Below are 16,674 nucleotides of genomic sequence, written 5' to 3' on the forward strand. Positions count from 1 at the left end.
TTTATTAACTCGTTTAATAAACGAGCCGTTCACGAACCATTTGCGGACATATAGTGTACTAAATAAGCCGAGCTTGAACAGATTTTTAAGCTCGCTTGAAAGCTCGGGATCGTGCTCAGACTCGCCTAAGTTAAATGAAGTTGAACATGAACAAGTGTAATACCTCGTATTTTTATATGTATTTTAACTTAAATAAGTATTTCTTAAAGTATTTAAATAATTTGAAATGAATTATTTATGGTGTTTCATTAATTTAAAAAGAATTATTTTAATTAAAAGTTTATTTTTAATTATTTAACAATCTTGAAAATATTTTATTTCATGATTGGAAACTTTGGGGCATATTATTTTATAAAAAGATCATTTTTAAAGTGAACAATATTTAAGGAAAGTCAAAATACTAGTTTGAATAGGAGAAGGGATCATTAAGGGTAGAAAAGAGAATTTAAGTAGGACGGTCTAGAGAGGGGGTATAAATACCTATCACATGGGCAAATTGAACCTTGCCCAAGGTGGAATATACCCAAAGGTAACTCTCTCTTCTAATTTTCTCTTTCTCTCTCTTATTTTCCCTTTCCCCTTTATTTTTATTTTGTTTCATCACACCCACACACACCACCACCATCTGACCACCAACACAGCCACCACCGACCGGCTGCCACCACCGTACCACCAGCACTCGCCGGCAGCGGCGGCCACCAAGAGGGGACGACGGCAGCTTGACCTTGGTGGTCATGCACCCCTTTCGGGAAAAAAAAAATTTGTTCTTTTGATTTTTAATTAAATCCACCATTAATCTAATTATTGTTTTTGGGTTTTGTGATGATTTTTTATGATGTTTGATTTTAAGTATGATGTATATAAATTTCAGATTTGATTTTTTGAATTAAAATGCCCCAAATTATAAACCCTAGGTTTCTAAGTTTATGTATATTGATGGAAATTGTTTATGGGTGATTTAAATTATTGAAATAAGTGTTTTAAAACACAATTACAACAATTTTAGATGATTTAATAAAATTAGAATTTTTATATATAAGCTATAATTATGTTTCTTGAAAGGATTTTTAATTACCCATTAATTGGGAATAAAAGTAAGGGTTTTAAAATTAAATTTTTAGCTTGTTTAAAGGATTTATGAGTGATTTAAGGAGTGTATATATTGCTATAAATTTATATTGAATAAGTAATAATGCCTCTTTTGTAATTTTGGTTTGTAGGAGTTTTCCAAGTGAGTGATTTAATTTAGTTGGCGATTTAGAGATCATATTCAAGGTACGTTTACGTACTTGGTAATTATTTGAATATGTAGAAGCATGCTATGCTTTGATAAATTAATTCCAACTAGTATCATGATAGGTGCTTGTTCAAATTTGTTGATTGGATTGATGTTGGTGATTGATTTGTGAGGTATGAATTATTTATGATGAATTGGTGATTGGAATTAAATATGTTGGCATGTTGGATACGAGCCACACGTTTATTATTGGCATGATGGAAGGCATGTTTAATTAAACTAAATGTTAAATTTGGTTTGGAATATGAAAAGGAAATTTTATTATGGTTCATATAATTTTTATTGATGCTATAAGTATGAGGAAGGAGCTAAATAAGTGTCTATGTACACGAGGATAAAAATTATATTTTGGTGCCTAAGTGCACTTAAGGTGTTCTAAACACCGAGGGATAGGATTTGTGGTGCTTTATGCGCTTAAGGTGTTATTTAACACCGAGGTAATTTAAAAAGGATTCAACATTAAATTTATGTGGTCACTAATTATTCAAGAATTAAATTGGTATGTTTGATTGCTTGAATGAATTATAATGTTTGATTGTGTTATGGTTTGAGAGTCATCACTAAGTATAATAATATGTAAAACAACGTAAAGTGAAAGAGATTACACACCAAAACTCTTGGAACGTATATACCTTGATCTGAGTATGAACATATGTGGGGAGTTACGCGACTTTATATTTGACCATAATTTCTACAGGGAGTATAGGACGCTATATATTCCTTTTTATTATACGCAAGAATTCCGCCACTTACAAATGGTTCTTTTATACTGCCACGGTTAGCTCCCGTGTTAGTACCCCTTTATTGGGGCAGGTTAGGGGGAAACCCGTTCGATGCGTAATCAAATTAAATGGACATTGGTATTTGTCTAGTTAAATGTTGGATGTCTTCTATGCTTGTTTACAGGTGCAACAAGGTAAGTTTGTGTGATGATAGGATGAAAGCATGATAGTGTGGTTTTATTACGCTTACGTACTCAGCATTGCTGATTGTGTGTTATATGTTTTTTTGGCCTTGTCTTTACCTTGGCCCTACGACGACCCATTTCTAATAGCGAGTAGTGGGGACAAGTAGAAGGAAGTTTTTCAGGTGACGAAGCATTTTCATGATAGGCATGAGTGAAGAGCGAATCATGCTTCGTTTCCATAGGATTATGATGTGTTTTATTTGCTTTGAATATTATTTATTTTATTATGCTCATGAGACTAACGTAAAGGTTTTCAATATTGTTTGGTTTTAAGGGTCTACAATGGTTCCAAGCTGTAGGTTGACTTTGTTTGACTTTGTTTGATTTTACTTTCGTTTGGTTTGACTTTTAAGTTGACTTGTTTTGAATGGTTTTAAAGATAGTCTTCCGCTGTGTGTCTTTGATAATTGCCTTAGCCATTTTCACGGTGGCGATAATGTCTTAGATTTTCCTATTTTGTGTTTTAAAAAGGTCAAAATAAATATTTTAAAGGAAAGGAATTTATAGGGTGTTACAACAAGGTAATACTCGGCTCGGCTCATTTACACTCCTTACTTATTCATTCAGGAATTTTGATTTCTTTTAGTGGTTTTTAGTAAAATTGTTTAAAAAAAAAAAAAAAAAACTTGTTCATACACACAATGCTAATAAAATGCATGAAAATACAAATACCAAATCATATAAGCTCATTAAAGAGAAAAAAGGACAATCTTAGCAAGACGGAAGACGTAAATCAACAAGACTCCTAATCATGGTAGTAGAACAAAGGATTGGAGCTTAGTTCAAATTCATCTGCAATCAACTTCTTAGATATTGGCTTATCACTTTAGTATTTGTGGTAGAATAAAAGGTTAGAGCTTGGTTCAAATTCATTTGCAATCAACTTCTTAGATATTGGCTTATCACTTTGGTATTTGTGGTAGAATAAAGGGTTGGAGCTTGGTTCAAATTCATCTCCAATCAAAACTTCTTAGATATTGGCTTATCACTTTGGTATTTGGGGTAGAATAAAGGTTGGAGCTTGGTTCAAATTCATCTGCAATCAACTTCTTAGATACTGGCTTATCACTTTGATATTTGCGGTAGAAGAAAAGGTTGGAGCTTGGTTCAAATTCATCTCCAATCAACTTCTTAGATGCTAGCTTATCATTATGTAAGTCGCAATCTTCATCAAAAGATTTTACTTCATTATTATTGACATCTTTAATGAGACTTTTATCTGCTTCTCCCTTCTCATGGGCTTCATATGCATTTATAAAATCTTTGATAAATTCAGGAATGGGCTGCTCATTCACTACCTCTGTCCAATATTCTTCTGGGCCTTTCCTCCCATCAATTGGGCCTGCAAACTGTTTATCATATGATATCTTGAGCTAGGATTAAAAAGAAATATGAAGTACTTAGTTTGTAATATGGAATGTTTTCATTACTTTTTTTTTTTTTGGCGGGGAATGTTTTCATTACTCTAATTACACTTGAATATGTTCTTGTTCAAATAAGTAAATATCATTTGAATAAGATGTACCTAGAGGTCAAAAACTAACACGAAAAATACCAAATTCGAAGTACTACTTATATGGATCCAATAATTTAACATGACTTAAATTTAAAATAGATTCGACCCGAATACTCGAATTGACACCTGTATGTTCTATTCACCTGATTTTCACTTATCTGAACTTATTAGACCTTATTTTAGTTTTTTCTTAAAAAAAAAAATAAATAAAAAAAAACTTATTTTAGTTGTAATTTGTATTATTTGGGTAACTTATTTATCCTTAACTGAACTCATTTAACCTGAAATAAGTGAAAATAAGATGAACAAAATAGGCTCTAGATACACCTTTATACGTTTGTAAGAGAATTTAAGTTGTTAACCTTATTTCAATTACTATAAATTAATCATTGGTAAGTCGATATTCAATTTTTGAAATTAAAATAAATCTTCCTTGAAATTCATTTCTTAAAGCCATGACTGCATTAGTGTTTTTTTTTTTTTTTTTTTTTAATTTTTTTGAAGCAGCGAGGACTGCATTAGTAACTTAAGCTTTAATGTAGCTAGATATTTATAATTTTTCAAAGAGAAAAAACCTTAGATATACAATATAAAAGGCAGGACTGCATAAGTAAGAGTACTTCCATACTACAGAATACACTATTACTATTATTATTGTGAATAATCTGAAAGAAAAATTATTTGTACGGACTATGGAGTAGAAGCAAATAAAACATAAGAAAAATACCAAAATAATTGAGAGTAGAGCTATGAACATGATGCTGATGTTGCTCTTCATACTTGTGAAATCAATAAGCTAGCTAGTGAGTTTAACTTGATATGATTTTATTTGGAAAGATAGCTAGTCTCGATTTTCTATTTATAGGGAGAAGAACAAGTAAATAGACAAACAATCAATAATGCAATAAATAATAGCTAGTCCCCATTTTAATTATGGAAAATGTTATACATAGGCACATAGCCCTTAGGGCTACATATAAGCATTAAATACACACTAGAAAATCGTAAAAATTTAAGAAATTATAAAAATATAAACACTTATTACACTGATTTATGCGTGTTTTTGTCATGAATTTCTGTTTTTATACAATTTAAGAGTGTATTTAATGCTTAAATATAGCCCATAGGGCTCTACATATAGCATTACCCTTTCATTATTTATGCAATGTAGCACGAGTATAGGGAAGTGATTTTGGCACATCATAAGTTGATTTTGGCACACCTTATGAGAGAGTATTATTTTTTTGTTTTTCTCACATGGAGGTGTGCCAATATGAATTATTAATGGTGTGCCAAAATCAATTTCCCTGAGTATGTTACTCCATATTAAATGAGTTAGAGTCGTACCCGTTTTAAGTGTTCACTTGATAAATCTAAAGAGGTTCCAAATCAATATCATATGAATATTAGGGTAGCACACATTTCCTTAGCTAGCCTTGTAATAAGGTAAACACAACTTTCGGCTTTCTTGTCTTTCTTTGATGTGGGATATATACACAACATAATATATGATCAAAATCACACTGTCAAGCTAATTAGTTTGTATCACTGGTGTGTCGTCAAAAAAAAAAAAAGTTTGTAACACTTGTGTCTTTTTTTTTTTTTTTTTGACAATCACTTGTGTCTATTATTATATATTTGAATCTCAATCTTCTAAAATTAAAGTTAAACATAATAAAATGTTTTGCATGAGACTGGAATCACCACGAGTCCACTTTATAATAACACCGTATAACCATATTTTGACTTTTGTATATCAGATTTTGAATTTTGTATAACACCATATTCGTTAATTTTGCTTGTGTAGCAACTTAATTTTTTAATTTTAAAATAAACTTTAAATTTTTTTTCAGTGGTCCAAATAACACCTTTTTTATGTGGGGCTCTAAAAGCTCATTTTAATATTTTGTTTTATGAAGATTTGAACGTATTTTATGTTTATTCATTTTAAATCTTTGTCATGTAGATAATATTTAAATGGTAATTGTATGACTTTTGATAATTTTGCTTATATAAGTGTTAATTTTTTTATACATATAAATTTTAATTATAAATTACTAATTTATTTGTGTGCATTTAAGTATCTCAATGTCATTATTGATTTTGCTTATGTGGCTATTGAATAATTTAGTTCTAAAATAAAATATAAATCTCTCACTCATTGGTCAAAATAATTGAGACGCTCTAAAACTCTTGGAAAATGCCTTATTAAAGAAGTTGTTAACTATTTTGATAGTTATAATGAAAAAAGAAAACGGTAACATGCTACAAATTAAATCTTTATATGGCAGCCCCCTGGTGATAGCCTGTACAAATTGAACTGTGGCAGGTGCAGTGGTGAGAGATGCTTGTGGTGCTGTGAAGTTGGCTGTTGCGTGCATGGAGACTAGAGTTGCAGTGGACTTCTCAATTCGGGTTTAGAAAGTTTTAACAAGGGCTATCATGTAACTATACAAGTGTATTTACCCATTTTATACAAATTTTTGCTCATTTGTCCAAAATGAGCGCAACCTAGATGACGATGAGTATATTTAGTTTTTTTTTATACTAGATTAATCCTGTGCCATGCACAATTTTAACATTAAATGTTTGCTTGTATTTGCGTAATATATATAATTTAAGCAAGACATTGTAAACTATGATACCTATCATTAAATAATTGAGCTAAAATGAAAGAAATACTGTTAAATATTCTAATTGACTTCATATTTAAAATAAATTTAAAAATTATTTGTAGCAGTTTAGTGGTTTTTGTTTTATTATCACAAATTTGAAGAATCAATAAAGAGTGGAAAATCCAAACTCATACAATCACTAATAAAAAGTCGGAGATTATTGTTAGAAAAAAAAATCTATCTAGGAGGAAAAAACGAAAGAGAACCATTTTTTTATTACTTCATAGGAGATTGTGTAGTTAGTCAATTTAGTCATAACAACTTTTAAGAAAATGTATATTAAATCTACCATAAAAGGCCAAAAAAAAAAAAAAACATGGATGGGGTCGTAAATAATTAATCTACCCATTATCCTACTCAAAATGACAACAATGCTTCTTGAGAAATTAAACAGATTTCGTTTCTCATGTTGAGAAACTTGTACTTCGTATTTTCTTTGTAAGTTCTTAGTTACTACCTCTGTCTCACAATAATTGACTCAATCAAAATTTACACACATGCCGATGAGCTAGTTCGACCTTATTTTTACATAATATAAGTAAATATTAATGAGAGTTATAAAAAAAAAAGTTATATCATGAAACTTTATATCAATATATATACCTTTCAATCTAACAACATTTTGTTATTATGTTTATAAAACACTATAGTCAAAGTTAGTATATGAATAGTTAAAGAAGTCTATCGTGTTAGTTATTATGGGATACCATTGGGTTGCTTAAATATTGATAACTAGGTTAGTCTTGTACGATGCACAATATGAACAAATAAAATAATCTAATTTTGTTTATTTTTTCATACCAAAATTTAAAACAAACAAAATTTCCAAAACCAATAACACATCAAATATTTTTTTTTTAAAAAAAGATTTCGTAGAAAAATTGAATGATGAAAGGGATACCCGAAGAAGAAAAATTGAATTATCATTGTTAATTAGAAAGAATAGACTGTTTTTCGAAAATTGATACTAATAATAATATAGCTGACCAGAAATTGAATAAAATAAAATTAAAATCATAAAATGATGACATCATTTATAGTTTTGGAAGAAAATTTTAATAACATGACATTTCTAATTTTAGGATAGGATAATATCAACATTGCTATTTTAGTATTAGTTATAGATGTGGCCAGATGGGACCATGTACAATTATTGTCTAACGCTTCCAAAAATCTATGAGTCTAGATTTCATTATGCATCATTTACATCCAACTTTATAAAAATGTAGCCTTATATTGCTCGATCTCATCAGTCATCACACATTCACACTAACACATTTCAAGCTAATTAAATTTTAAAGATGCATTATTCTCAATTTACTCGGTGGAGTTTGGCTTTGTATTTGCTTCTATTAATGGTTAATTATCTCCTTTATTATTACCCTTATACCCTCTAATATGTATTGTATAATTTTCATATTATTATGTCTTCAACCTTAACTAATACTAAGTATTGGATTTGAAATTCTTTGGCAGATTGGTTATGCAATTGGAGAAAACGTTGCAACAAATCGAAACGATGAAGGAAGTCATCATCATCATGAGCATCAAGGCCATTCAACAACACCACACATGGATCATTCAGTACAAGTATTTTTCACTCCTAAAGACCTTAAGCTAGGAAATGTAATTCCTACTATCTTTAAGGGTCGAAATCCTTCTTCGCGTTCTCCTCATTTTCTTCCTAGGGAAGAATCCGAGTTAATACCTTTCTCACCATCTAAACTCCCTTATCTTCTTAAACTTTTCGGCTTCTCTCAAACTTCGCCTCAAGCTAAAGCCATGGATAAGTTTTGTCCAACTTCCTTAGAGTCTATGCTCGATTTTGTGCATAAAATCTTCGGATTAAACACAAAGTTTAAGGCCTTGAGCACCAAAAAGTCTGAAAAATTTGGTAGTAATAATTTACAAAATTATACCATAGTAGATGCACCTAAAGAAATACTAGCCCCGAAAATGGTTGCCTGTCACACCATGCCGTACCCATACGTGGTGTACTATTGCCACTTCCAAGAAAGCGAAAGTAAGGTGTTTCATGTTTCATTAAGAGGTGAAGATAATAATATTGTACAAGCTGTTGCTGTTTGTCATATGGATACCTCCCAATGGAGTCCTGATCATGCCTCGTTTCGGGTTCTAGGCATTAACCTGGTTCATCCTCCCCAGTTTGCCATTTCTTTCCGGAAGACAATCTTGTTTGGGTGCCAATAATATCTAACACTAGTGATGATAATTCAGTAGGAAGAGTTTCAAGTATGTAACAATATAATAAAGTGACTACTTATTATGGCCTGGTTACAATATAAGTGACTAGTGGTCTAATCTGCTGTAATACCAGTTGATGAATTGAATGTATCGTAATTAATTAAAATAATGTATCGTAATATCAGTAGTATGTATTTTACTTATTTGTGTTTTCTCTCAATAATAATATTGATAGCAAAAAAATTAAAGTTGTGATTTACAATTCTATTATTCTTCATCTATCATTTTATCTTTATGACTTTGTGCCTTTGTGGGACTTGTGAGTGTGATACTGACATGCTGTGATGTTGGATTAGAGAGCCTCGATCTTAGTGAGACAAGGCGTAAGTCATTATGACTTAGTTGAGCCTTGGTTCGTTTAAATTTTTCTACACCCTACTTCTTAGATGTTATCGCTCTTCCTACGAAGATTACATACGTACATACAAATATAATTTATACTAATTAGTACTTAGCTTCCTGAGGAGCGAGCTAGTCCCAATGATATATTTTATACTATGTACTCGGTTACCTAGCTAAGTGATCTTGTGTGTGTGGAATAATATGAACGGAGAGAATAACATTAATTTGTTCGAGTTATTAATCTTATTATTAACTTAGCCAAGATTGAGTTTTTACTTAGCGGCTCTATTCAAACAAAATATGTCATTTCTGAACTTTAATTATATATATTTTGACTTTTATAATATTTACGTTATTAAAAATTAATAATCGAGTGATATATCTCGTTAGATTCGATTTAATGTATATATTATCAAAATATCAAGTTTTTATAATTTATAATATTATTTATTAGGAAAAATTGCCAAACTGAGCGTTTTTGGAAAACAATTTCCCAAACAAGACGCGTGGCAAAACTATTTACCAAACTAAGCTTTCAGGGTAAAACGCCAACCAGGGTGGCGTTTTACCCTGGGCAATTTTTTTTTTAATTTTTAGTCAAAGGCAAAACGCCATCAAGGGTGGCGTTTTACTGCTGGGCAAATTTTTTTAAAAAAAAACATTTACACAAAAACGCTAACGCCGTTGGCGTTTTACTTTTAACACAAAAGCGCTAACGTCGTTGGCGTTTTAGAGTCGGGTATTTCTAACAGCATATATCGCTGTTCTTCATTATTCAACCAAACCCCCAAATTGCAAACCCTAACCCCGCGCATACCAACTTCCAATTCTCCATATTTGAACACTGCGTTGTATGTACGCTTTGCTTGGGGATTTATTGGAATCATTGTGGTTTTAGTTGTGCATATGTGTCACCTAATATGTGGTCTGATGTTATGTAGAACATGGCTTCACAATTGATTGTTTTGTTATGCCGTTGGGGGGGTGAAATTTTGTGTGTCGGACCCAATGTCGAGTATAGAGGAGGAAAAATGGAACCGCTAGCATTGAAACCTTGTATGACTTACAATGATTTGTTGAAGAAAGTTTATACTATAATTGGTTCAAAGCCAACAAGTGTTGAAGTGAACATCAAAATGAGGTTTGAAAGTGTTAGCGGGATTCAAATCTTACCTGTTTTGAATGACGACCATTTGGAGGTTTTGAGGGGTGTCGTTGCAATGAGGTCTCTTCCTACTGATTTGTATGTGGAAACGGTGCCTGTATGTACTCAACAACCAACATTTCTTCCATCATACAATGCAAGCTCTCTACAAATGCCCGCATATAACATTCCATCATCTGAATATGGAATGGGTTCTTTCAGTAGAATGTTACACGACAATCAATTTGACATTCCATTCAGTTCACAATTTACGGCATCGGGGTCAATGCAGCAACCTGGTCCATCTACCTCAAACAATGACATTTCATCATCGATGCAGTTGCAAAGTTACTCTCCCACGCAAGAACATATTGAAACACCACCGTTTCAGACTTTGGTGAATGCTGAACTTGTTGTAAACAACGAGTTGTCTGTTCTTGATATGTATAATGACACAAACGACGAGGGTGAAGACGGAGATGAAGAAGATGTTATAAACAACGATTTGTCTGTGGATGATGTTGTTGCTAGAACTCCATTACCTTGGTTCAGTCAAATAAACGAGAACTATGAGGTGGACATACATTGGGGTGATTCGGGGAGCCAGTGTTCGTTTCGTGTCGGGGGAGAATTTGAGAAGGGCATGATTTTCGACAATAAGAAAGCGCTACAGGAAATGGTGAAATTGTATTCCATAGAGCGAAATCATTTCTACACCACAGTGACGTCGAATGAGAATGTCCTTCATTTAAAGTGCAAGAGGGGGTGTGGTTGGTCGCTACGTGGTACAAAAACAAATCTAACCACACGTGCCTTTAAGATCGTATCTTACAAGGGCCCACATCGCGACAATTGTGTTAATGAAGTTCCGCCCAGAGATCATCGACACTTGGACTCCTCTGTTATCTGCGACTATGTGAAGTCGTTTGTGCAGAAAGATCCATGTTTGAGAGTTGAGTTCATACAACATATCATCTCCAACAAATTTCAATTCGATGTTCCATATCGAAGAGCGTGGTATGCCAAACAGAAAGCGATTGCGGAAATTTTTGGGGATTGGGAGAGTTCATACAACAGACTTCCTTCATTCATGCAAGCCCTCCAGGAGTCGAACCCAGGCACTGTAGTTCTGTGGAAATACAAAGCTATTGTTGAAGGCGTTTATTACAGCAACATGGAGGTATTTGAACGAGTGTTTTGGGCCTTTAAGCCTTCCATCGATGGGTTCAAACACTGCATGCCTCTGTTATCTATTGATGGGACACACTTGTATGGGAAATATAAAGGCACACTTTTGGTTGCTACAAGTGTTGATGCTAATTTTCAGGTATTTCCTTTAGCATTTGCAATAGTTGAAGGGGAAAACACCTCGAGTTGGTCCTGGTTTCTAAGCTGCATTCGGGTTCATGTTACTGATCGAGAGGGCCTATGTGTTATATCTGACCGACATGCGGGGATTATTGCTGCGATGACTAACCCGGATGTTGGATTTCATGAGCCACGGGCCTTTCACAGGTTTTGCGATCGACACATGGCCTCTAACTTGAGGACCCATGTGAAAAACAACGACATGAGAGACAGGTTCAAGGCTGCTGCATACCAACGCCAAGAAAAAAAATTGGTTGAAGATATGCGTTCTATCGGCGAAGCTTGTGTTAAGTCCCTAGAGTACATCACGGATGTGCCGTTTCACAGATGGTCCTTGTTTCATGACGCTGGTCGGAGGCATGGTATATGTACTACAAATTTCTCAGAAACTTTTAACAATGTGTTGAAGGGAGCTCGTTTTCTGCCAATCATGTCCCTTGTCGAGTTAACTTTCCACAGAGTTAACAAGTACTTTAACAGAAGCAGAGATAGTTCACTTGCTAGGCGTGCTCACGGATATGCATACTCACCTAAGGTCACCGCCATTTTGGAGAAGAATAATAGAAAGGCAAAATACCATACAGTGGATGTTTATAGCCGTCAGCTTGGTATATACCAAGTAAAAACACACCGAGGAGAAAGGATAGGGAGAAAAGGGGGTCATAAGCATACCGTTAACTTTAATTTAAGAACATGTACATGCAACAAACCGATGATATTTCACCTACCATGTTCTCATGTTCTAGCCGTGTGTCTTAAGTATTCAGTTTATGAGGAACCGTGGGTGGACAGTTTCCTACGATCAGAGGCGTATGCAAATACTTATGCCCCACAATTCTGGCCTATTCCTTGTGAGACGACGTGGAGGTCATACAGAGGGCCTAAAATCATTCCTGATGAGATCATGGTCCGAGGACACGGTCGCCCACCGTCGAAGCGTATACGAAATGAAATGGATGAGACAAACCGTCCACCAAGCAAATGTAGTCGTTTCCGTCAGGAAGGACACAATAAGAGATCTTGCCCTTTTCGAACGGACGGTGACCGGTAGTGGTGTTAGTTTATGTATTATTTTTATACCATGTTGTGTGTATGTGTTCAAGTAGGATGTAGCTGACTTTTTGTTTTACATTGTACGCTGAACAAAGATCATGAAGGGACAGGATCAGGGGCAGACACGACATGACCCTGGACCAGCTGACCCTTCAGTGCTGACACTTCAGGATACCCATCGGAGCCGTGACATATGGGAGCAGATAGTAAGTTTTCATCTACCAAATATTTATTGTGTTTGGCATTTATTTGGTTCACTGATCAAACAATTTATTTTTTGTTCTTGTACAGGGTGATCCAGCACGTTGCTTGGTTTGCAGGCACCACGTTGCCACCACGGTGGTAGATTGGGTGGTCGACCCCCGTGTGCTACAGTACATCGATTTTGTGGGTTTCGGCGGATTTCATAGGATGACCTTCACACCGATCGATCGAGCGCTTATTACTGCGCTCGTTGAGAGATGGAGACAGGAGACTCACTCCTTCCATCTACCAGTTGGGGAGGCCACCGTCACGCTCCGAGATGTGGCGATACTTACACGGCTCCCAGTGCATGGTAGGGCAGTTACAGGACCGATTATACAGGACCCTCGTGGCCTTGTTGAGAGGGTGTTAGGGGTGAGGCCTGAGGCGACCGATGTTAGAGGCACAGGGTTAAGACACATATGGTTACGAGAGACATTTGGGGTGTTGCCTCCTGATGCTGATGATGGGGTCGTCCAAAGATACGCTCGAGCGTACCTGTTCATGTTGATAGGATCATTATTCAGTAACAAGAGTGGTAGTCACATACAGTTGATCTACCTACAGCTGTTAGAGAACAACTGGGAGGGTATACATGACTATAGCTGGGGTAGTGCGTGTCTGGCAACCTTATATAGACATCTTTGCAGAGCATCCCAGCGTAGTAGATGGGAGATCAGCGGTCCCTTGATTGTGCTTCAGGTAGTCTTGTACTTTCATACCATTTTCTACCTATTACGTACTAAACATTGGCTAGACTAAACTTTTGTTTTTTTTATTACAGTTATGGGCTTGGGAGCACATCCACGTTGGTAGGCCAGCTATGCCTGCTAGGTGTCGACGCGAGGAGGAGGAGGAAGACGATCAGGAGCATGTATATGAGGCGCCGCCACACCCACCACCGGACTTAGCATACGGTTGCCGGTATGTATGACTTATTGTTAAGTTATCCACATATGGTTTTAATTTTCTATTAATTTTGTCATGAACACTGTTATTATACATGTAATCAGGTGGCTAGGGCGGAGACTTACTCGTGTGCATGCAGCAAGGGGTCTGCCGTATTATAGAGATGCATTCGACAGACTGAGCGAGTCTCAGGTTATAGTTCACTTTAAAAACTAATTTAACACCGTGTTCATTATTTTAATAAGTTAATTATGATGTTAACGACTGCTAGTTAATGCAGATGACGTGGGATCCGTACGTCCCTCACTTAGTCGATGCCATGCCCCAATATCTTCTTGATCACCAGATGGAGTGGCGTGCCATGACAGTGCTCATCTGTTTTGAGTTGGTGGAGGCTCACCTCCCTGACAGAGTCATGCGACAGTTCGACCTTTGTCAAGCCATCCCCGCCCCGTGTGACACGAGTGTCCAGTTGCACAGGACAGACCGACGAGGAAAGGGGGAGGTTAACTGGGCAGTTCAGCATGCCCCTTACATTGACATGTGGGACCAGCGGCTGCAGCACGTCGCGGATGGTGCGCCTGTTCAAGGCCTGATGGAGTATCACGATCCATACATGGTATGGTACAGGAGCATTACCCGACGCTTCATCAACCCTAACTACACCCCACCCTCAACGCATTACCACCCAGCTTTTGGAGACATCAGTGGATATGTGAGTTTTTTGTCATTTTTTCTTTTCCTCCAATTTATAGTTTCTTTAATTATTAAAATGGTTGATTGTTGACTAATGCAGGCGTCTGATATGCTTGCTATACATGATGCACTAGAAGTCTTGAGCATATCATATCCCACCATACCGCAGTTGGATGACATTCACGCAATGACTGTGAGTAGCTTACAGAGACATGGTCATGGCCATCTTATCCCCCAGGGCCGGGACCAATCACACCGCCGTTCACACCGTGAGGTAGGCAGCAGTAGTAGGGGACAGACTCACACGTCCCCTACAGGGTCCCCCCTGTTTTTTGATGATCAGGAAGATATCGCCATCCACATGTCTGCGCCATACTCATCTCAGGAAGGACCATCTTCCAGCCAACAGACTCCTCCCCAGACCTCTGCCCCAGATCCTTTCACAACGGTATCTCAGTACTATCGTCGTAGAAGACCGCGATTGGACAGACAACACTTACATACAATAGATGAATCGGGATCTTAGAACTTCTTTTGTTAGTTGTAATCAGATTCTATAGTACATTGTATCCAAATAAATATTATCAATTTTACTAACCTTTTTAGTTCATTTTCTGTACATTATCAACTTCACCATACGCATTCATTCTTTTCATTGTATTGGTTGCTGGTGTTGTTGTTGTTGTTTCTGGTGTTGTTAATGTTGCTGATGTTGTTGCAGTTATTGTTGTGGTTCCTGTTGTTAAGGTTGTAGTAGTTGTTGTGATTGTTGTTGATGCTCTTGTTGGGGTTGTCGCTGTTGCTCTTGTTGGGGTTGTCGCTGTTGCTGTTGTTGTAGTTGTTGTGGTTGTTGCTGCTGTTGTTGTTGCAGCTCCTGTGGTTGTTGCTGCTGTTGCTGTGTAGCTGTGTTTGTGTGCAGAGATAAAACGCCAACCATGGTGGCGCTTTAGGGGGGTAAATTATTTTCAAAAAAATCACTCAGGGTAAAACGCCAACGGCGTTAGCGTTTTTGTGTAAATGTGTTTTTTTAAAACAATTTGCCCAGCAGTAAAACGCCACCCTTGATGGCGTTTTATCCTTGACTAAAAATAAAAAAAAAATAAATGCTCAGGGTAAAACGCCATCCTGGTTGGTGTTTTACTCTAGAAGCTTAGTTTGGTAAATAGTTTTGCCACGCGTCTTGTTTGGGAAATTGTTTCCCAAAAACGCTTAGTTTGGCAATTTTTCCTATTTATTAATGATAATATATATATATATATATATATATATATATATATATTAATGATTGTAATGAATTTTTGGTTAGATAGACAAGAATGAAATTCCAAACAATAATGTAATACTCCTTACGATAAACGAACGGAGAAAGTAGTTGAAAATAATTATTGAAAAATAAAGGATGGACAGACAGAAGACAACTAATGTTTCTTAGGTAAATTGCTTGATATTAAGCATGATTAGGGGTGGTTATTGGGCGGGTCAGTGCGGGTCATTAGCGGAGCGGGTCATAATGAATATTTAGTGGGTTAGGGTCGAGTCAGGGTTAATGCGGGTCAGGGTCGGGTCAGAGTCGATGGAAAAGTGAAACGACTTATTAACGGACCTTTACTCACATACTTTCAAACAGGCATTCATTCACAAATCTCAGGCCACCACCACAAATCCTCACGGTTTCCTTGTTGTCGACGGCGTAGTAGCACAAGCCGCCACTCCAAACCTCCGGCTAATTCCCGCCGGAAAACACACCGCTGTCGATAGAGTATTCACCGGAAAACTACCAAAAGCCGACGATTTCTTCGACCCTAAAACCACCGCCTTCATTCCACACCCTATTCCTCCAAAACGAACCTCTACCAAATCGCACCTCCACCAAAGCTTTGAGAACCGACCTCCATTTAGCAGAGATGTTGCCGTCGAGGAGAGAGAATATTCATCACGAAAATACACATTTAATAGAAGAATGAAAACCAAATGCCATGCCTTCTTAGTGTAATTTTAGTTTCTGCAATCATGGAGGAGAGAGAAAGGTCGAAGAGAAAGGGGGGAAATAGAGGAGAGAGAAAGACAAAAGGGGAAAATTGGAGGTTCTGATTTTTTTTTTAAATTTGGGTTTTTATTTTTTATTTTTGGCCCTTTAATTTTTCTTTAATATTAATGGACTGTCAATAAAAGCTCATTATTGACCCTATATCTTAAAGC

At 35.9% G+C, this 16,674-nt stretch overlaps 1 pseudogene; it reads left to right on the forward strand.

Moving 5' to 3' along the window:
• The first annotated feature begins 7,737 nt into the window (after positions 1-7,737).
• LOC110698868 lies at positions 7,738-8,825 on the forward strand (annotated as a pseudogene).
• The last annotated feature ends 7,849 nt before the right edge of the window (positions 8,826-16,674 follow it).

This window comes from Chenopodium quinoa, unplaced genomic scaffold (assembly GCF_001683475.1).
Source record: "Chenopodium quinoa cultivar QQ74 unplaced genomic scaffold, ASM168347v1, whole genome shotgun sequence".
Taxonomy (NCBI): Eukaryota; Viridiplantae; Streptophyta; class Magnoliopsida; order Caryophyllales; family Amaranthaceae; genus Chenopodium; species Chenopodium quinoa.